This window comes from Rhinolophus ferrumequinum, chromosome 4, assembly GCF_004115265.2.
Source record: "Rhinolophus ferrumequinum isolate MPI-CBG mRhiFer1 chromosome 4, mRhiFer1_v1.p, whole genome shotgun sequence".
Taxonomy (NCBI): Eukaryota; Metazoa; Chordata; class Mammalia; order Chiroptera; family Rhinolophidae; genus Rhinolophus; species Rhinolophus ferrumequinum.
This window is the reverse complement of record NC_046287.1, coordinates 47711202-47718246: the sequence shown is the minus strand read 5'-3', so window position 1 is coordinate 47718246 and position 7045 is coordinate 47711202.

Sequence of the window (7045 nt, the reverse complement as noted above, 5' to 3'; positions counted from 1 at the left end):
CTGGCTGAGTGTTGGCTTCTCAGTTATAGTGTCTAATTTAATTTCCTTTCCCTCATTCTGCAGCAAGATGCAGGCACAATCTTAACTCAGTTCATAGTGGTTTAGTTACCTTTCCATTTGGACATTTTCGCTGCCTCAGAGACTCTCCTTCACTTCTTTTGACTCCAAAGGGCCCTCTGCCTTTGGATGGTGTGAGTTCAGATCCCGCTGGTACACCTCAGTGTTACAGGAATATGAACACCACTCTTCACTTTCAGTGGAGGGCTGGGAGATTCTGCCTTTCAATGTTGTAATATTTATACCTTTTTATACAAGGTTCACATTTACACTTGAATAAGGCCCCTATATTTTTCTATCATGAAACAGATATATTAAAAGGGACTGGGGACTTTTATTAAAGAATAGTAGGTGACAGGTGGTACAGATTTTCTTATTAGGGAGTGTCAGAGAGTACGTTTCCAACAGTGCAAAAGGAAGACTTGCAGTCTATCTGTGAAGTACTTCCCACAATTTCCTCGTCAAATAGACAACAAGCAGGTGCACTAAAGGCACACCATGAATTCATATCATAATTTCAGCACACCCAAATTCAAGGGACTGGATGCCAGCAGCTGCAGCAAGCAGGTTTTTCCTCCCTGTTGATCAAGATATGTGAGTGAGACAGAACTTGGCTTTCTTACATGATGTGGTATCTTGTGAGTTGTGTTTTTTTTTTCCTAATGTGCTAGAGGGAAGAAAAATAGCGCAGCTTTTTAAAATGACGGCTCTCTATTTTTAAATGACTTTGAAACACTAAATAAATTATGTATTTTATTGCCTCTGTGAGTATCATATTAAATGAATATTTTATTTGAAAGTCTTGAATAAATGAAAATAATTTTTGTAATGTTTGGTCTCTTTGAGTCTTTGTGACAACTGTCAAGATTTCTCCACTGTTCAATTCTAGAGATATAAATAAGGTGAAGTTACTCAAATATTAAGTTGTCCTTTGAAAAGTTCCTGAAAGAAACTCTTAATTAAATACTCTAATTAAAGGTCTCCCACTGAAACAGATTGCGGTTGTCCCCAAGAAAACCATACCAGGCGAACGTTGATCATACACTCTTTAAAATGGTGTAATAACAATAGCTGATTTAAAAATAATAATAAAAGCATACGGGTACTTATAAATAAGACTACCACCACTATATATGGGGGAGGGGAAAGACTTCAGATACAGTACCAGTGCATTGAAATTTCTCATCAACAAGACTTGAAGAAATTCAGGTTATAAACCTCATTTCACTACTCAAAAACATCATTCTGTTTTCCATCCAAGAAACTCTTATCTCTTCCAGCAGGAAACAACTTATCTTCCGTGGGACATCTGACAACCTCTCAAGCCTTTATCCTAACTTCAAAAACCACTTTAGTTTAGAACAAGACTCTTCAAACTGCGGTATGGATACTGAAATTGTCCAAGGGCCATGAACAATTTCCATTTCTTCAACTTCCATATGTTTACTTTCCCAAAACTGCCCTGTTTTAAATGCTTGAATTGCCCTGAGTTCTCATTTCCTACCTCCTCTTTATGGCATGGTCCCACCTTTTTAAAAAGGAATACCTTTTTTCTCACCATCCATAGTCTTACTATGGTTCATTGGCCCAGGGTAGAAAAACTTTTGAACATCAACTAAAGAAACAATTCAGAATATTGGTATCTGAGAAAGGCTTCTTATCTTTCTCAGTTGTATATGTACTTATTTAAGAATTTAGAAATGGAGTATTTTGACCTGTGTTGGAGTACTTTGGATGTAGAAATACTATGAAGTGGAGTGGGAATGAAGATATTTTTCCATTAACATGGTAGCTAGCACTTCCATCCCCAACTATTTACACAAAAATCATCACACTTGAGGGTAATCCTGTGAGAGCAAACAAAGGAGCACTGGTTAGAAACACTGAAAGAGAATACTTTTTTTTTCATCCAAGGGATAACAAATATATGGCAAATGCCTGAACCTTATCTATCTTGGAATTGGAATTCAGATGTGAGAGAACTGACACAGGGACTCATATTAATGCATTGGTTTGAACTGAAAAATGAAGTCAGATTTTTTGTTTTCCTAACAGAGATAAAGTCTGATTTGGCTGATTGGTTTGACAGAGGCCCTTGCTTTGCCAATTAGGAAATATGAAGGGCATTTTCCATAAATTAAATGAGCTAAATCTGCAGCTCCTAGGTTTTAAAAATATATTAAAAACGTGATAATATCAAAATCTAGTAATTGATCTAGAATATATAAAGACTCTTACAACCTAATAATAAGAAGGTAAGTAATTCAATTAAAAAAGTGAGCAAAACAATTTGAACAAACTTCAGCAAAGAATAGCTACTAAAGCAAATAAGTACCTGGTAATAGCAAATAAATATATGAAAAGATGCTCAACACCATTAAGTTAGATAAGTGGAAATTAAAACCACAACGAGGTACCATTGCATGCCCAATGAAATAGCTAATATAAAAAAATTATTGATGAAAGCAAGTACTCATGAGACTATAAACTGTAACTCTCATAGATTACTGGTAGTAGTTACTTTCAAAAAACGGTTTGCAGTTTATTATAAAATCAAACACACACTAACCATATAAGCCAACAATCTCACTCCTAGGAATTTACCCAGCTACTAGAAGTAAACCACAGTAACAGAAAGATTAGAAGCCAGAAACCTGCAGAAGGAACTGACTACAAGAGGCATGAGGGAACATTCTGGGGTGATGGAAATGTTCTGTATTATGACTTTGGTGGTGGTTATAAAACTTTCATTTGTCAAAATGCATAGAACTCTACAGTTAGAATTGGTGAATTGTAATCTATGTAAATTATACTCTTAAAAAGCTGCTTAAAATTTTTATTGGTTATGATGCAGCAAGAAAATTTATTCCCTTTTTCCCAACCCTCTCTGAGAATATTGAGTTACATTTGGAGACTCAGAGAGTAACAGGCTCTAAGATCTATTTGGTAAGTCTAGTCAAGACTTTTGTAGTATGCTTTCTAGAAACTGAAACAGTTAGTAGCTCAAGTTCCAGAAATATTTTGAAAAACAGGTATTTCCAATTCTTAGTTTTCAACAAAACTTAAAGAGGTTCCCATCAAGTTGTGAACCCTTGCATTAAAAAAAAAAAAAAAGTTTTGACACTAGATAACTGATTTCTTTAGCATGTTAACTTGGAAGGCATTCAAATTTGAGGGACAATATACACCAAAAGTCTTCCCATTGTCATCTACCTCATTATGTGAAACAAGGTTGATCAGCATTAAAATCTATAAATACATAAAAAGAGGAACAGAGTAGATGCTGAAGCCTCTCAGTCTGACAGTAACAGCAAACTTTTATGCAGTGCTTATTTTCTTCCAGGCTCTCTAACTTCTGTGCATATGGGAACTCATTTAGTCCTCACAACAATTCTATGGGATGTGTAATATTCCCCAACACACACACCTTTACAGATGAGGTAAGTTAGGCACAGAGAGTTAAGTAACTTTCTCAACACAGTTGACAAGTGGCAAAACTTGATTTGAACTCAAGAAATCTGGCTGCACATTCCATACTGTTGACCACAGTGATAAACTACATAATATTCACCCACTGATATGTGGAATTTAAAACTTTTCATGAATACATTACATTAGAATAAATTTTACAGTGAACATGGAAATAAAATATAAACTCAAGTAGAAGAAAATAATGTGAAATTCCCAAATATGAAGGCAGAACTTTTCCAAGGTTTTTTTTAAAAACTGATAATAAGTATCATACCTCTGAGGTAAGCAGATTCCACTGGATACTTTTAAAAGTGATAGGTAACAATTTAATACTAAAGTTTCAGTATTTACAAAATTGTATTTGCAACTATTCTCAGAAACTGAATTTGTTATTACTTAATGACAAACAGCAAATATCACCTAAAAAGGTACAAGGCATTCATAAAAGGTATTTGCTGGGGTATATAATCTAATTTCTGTTTGTTTTAATTCCAGTGTTCTAGCTTTTTATTAACTTGCTAAGTATTGTATTTAAAAACCTAGTCACTGTTATAATGATGGTAGGGGAAGCAAAGGAATGATCAATTTTTCGGCAAATTAAATACATACACACACAAACATAATTGTGTACAATGCTAAAATAATGAGAGATAGCATCATTATTCAAAATTAAAACAGTGACTTGGCATGTTTAAGCACAAAGATTACTTGCATGTTGAACCAGTAGGGTTTCCAGCTGAATTGCTGATCCATAGGTTGTGAGTAAGGTTCTTCAGTCATCATGTTTACATCATTCTCAAACTAGGAGAGTTTAAAAAAGCAACGTATAGATGATGTATTATAAAACTGTATGCTTAAAACCTATATAATTTTACTACCCAATGTCACCCCATAAATTTAATTTAAAAAATATTAAATAAAAAATAAAATAAAAACAAAAAAATGTCTTTTAAAATATAACAAATATGATTCAGTCCTTCTACGACTATGGATATAATGACTCTTTCATAAGTAGTTTCGTGGGACTAAGAAACATAATGGCTGTGGCTACTAAGCTCATATCCCTGGGTCAATACTTCAAAGGAATGGGTGAAGATGATACAGACATTTATTAAAAACAAAATTGAACAGCAAGGGGGGAAAGCATTATGAAATAATATTTAGTGAAAAAATAAGTATCATTTTTATATGGAAATGCATGCAAATGATAAGGATCAAAAGAAAAAATGGAAACATGGAAACAGTTTAAGGAAATGGGACTACGAGTTGATTTTTCAATACTTGTCTTTACTACTATATGATGTGTGAGAACTAAATAAAATCAAGAGAAGAAAGAAACATTAAGAATAGCCTTGAGGAATAAGCTGTGTCCCCTCACGTCAATATGCATGTCTGGGTGAGGGTGGCTGGAGAGGGAGAAATATGCCCCTACTCCTTCTAACAGCTTATGCCACCTACGCCTTTTGTCTTCCCAGTTGGTTCCCAGTCAGTAAAGCACAGCCTCTCCAGGTGTGGCAAACACTATTGTCTGGTTAACCCAACACACATTTCCAATTCCCTTCTCCCATTCTCACCTCAACTAGAGACTCGTGTTCGTAGCTTCACAAGAAGCTAGATGGCCATATGCCACGGTTCTAGAAAATTGCAGATAATCAGGGATTTTTTGTTGGTGTTGCTATAAAGGTAATAGGTGCGTCTGACATTGTTCCTTCCTCCACATCCTTGTGCCTCCAAGACAAACGGGTGCCTACTGCTGCAGTAGTGACCATGAGAGGATGAACATGGACCTGCACAGACACCAGCTCAATAGCTGCCGAGCCACTGAACAAATGCCAGCAGCTGCCTGCCTCTCGACTTAGTGATATCTGAGAAGAACAAACACCTACTCATTGTAGCTGTTGTTGCCCACATGCGTTACTAGCAACTAGAAGCATTCCGAACTTATAGGCCTGGTGATTACTGTAACTGGAGTTGTCTTGGGTATAAGGTTCCCCACCAAAAAAACATCTAATGAAGCAGCGATAGCGGACAAAAGGAGGCTGAAAGTTCTAGGGGGACTGTGAAGACAAACTTTCTCCATATACAGTTTTGCTCAGGCTCAGGGCACAACACGGTGGCAAGTTCTGGAAAGGTGATGACTATAACATTTAGTTTGTCATATCTCCTATCACAAAAGCAACTCAGTACATGCTTGTGAAATTGAATATGTTGGCCATGAATCAGATTATGAAAAGTGTGGCTCATTTCCAAGCCAAAAGAATCCTCTCCATAGACTTAAAATTAAAGCTAATAAACCCAGAAGTTACATATATAGGGAATAGGATTTTTTTTTTCATTTCCAAATAGTTACTGCCAAGCTATGTGTTGAAATATTTCACTTTGTACGCAGTCTGATTATACTTTTTATTAATACTCCCCAGACTCTGCTAATTTCTTTAAAGGATAATTACACTACTTATTTGCTGTAATGAAAGTGAAGTCCTGCCATATAGTGATCAGGTGGGATTAGAAGGACAGAAAACAAAAAATTAAATTATGTAATTCTAATGTATAGTAATAGTTTTTAAAGCTTCCAAATACATATTTATTACATTGGGTTTCTAATTACACAATCATCACTCAGACTATTCTTTGACTATTAAGTAAATATGTATTAGGTGCGATTTTAAGGATTCATTATTAACTCAGCCCATAGAACAAACCCATTAGCAGTGAGCTTATCTGGTTTACCAAGTGAATCTAGACTAGGTTCATAGGAAGTTGCTTAACTGTTGTATATTTATTCATTAGACCTCCCTAGAATCCCAAAGTAATAGATTCATAAGCCAGAGATTTCTAATGTACTGTGTCAATGATATTCTCCAAAATGGTATAATATGATTGGTATAATATAAAATGGTATAATACAATATGAAATGTTATTCTCCAAACTGATATAATATAATTAACTTTAGAAGCTAAGCATTAATTCTCATGGCATAAAGTGTCATGAATGAATCACCAACATTATAAAGAGTTTTGTTTCCTTTGGTTTCTAAACCCCCCAAACGTTGTTTTCCCACACTTTCAGCCCCCATCTCTGCATTCCCACTAGACACTTGATCACTTTCTTCTTCATCTGGAGCCTCTACTGTTGAATCTAAGAAATTTCCTCAAACCAAACCCCGATGCCTCGCCCAGAGCACTAGACAAGGTCTACGGCGTGAACTTGCTGCTAAATCCAGCCTCCCTTTGTAAAATCCTCCATCTAGTTAGAGACCAAGGAGACGGGAAAATCACTTGTCCAGCATGAATTGGTATCTCTAAAGGAATCATTTTATCTTACATAACACACACCGCGTGCTGAAGAATTTTTAACTTTCAGGTTTGGTTATCTTCTTATTATTTTCTATACCCATAGTTTTTATTGTCGTCACTGTCATTTGGTGCTTCCCAAAGGCTTGTGTGGTTAGTTTTCTTTCTCTTTCTCCAAGCCTCTTATAGCTAGGGTTTGATGAGTATTCGTTCAATAGTGGAT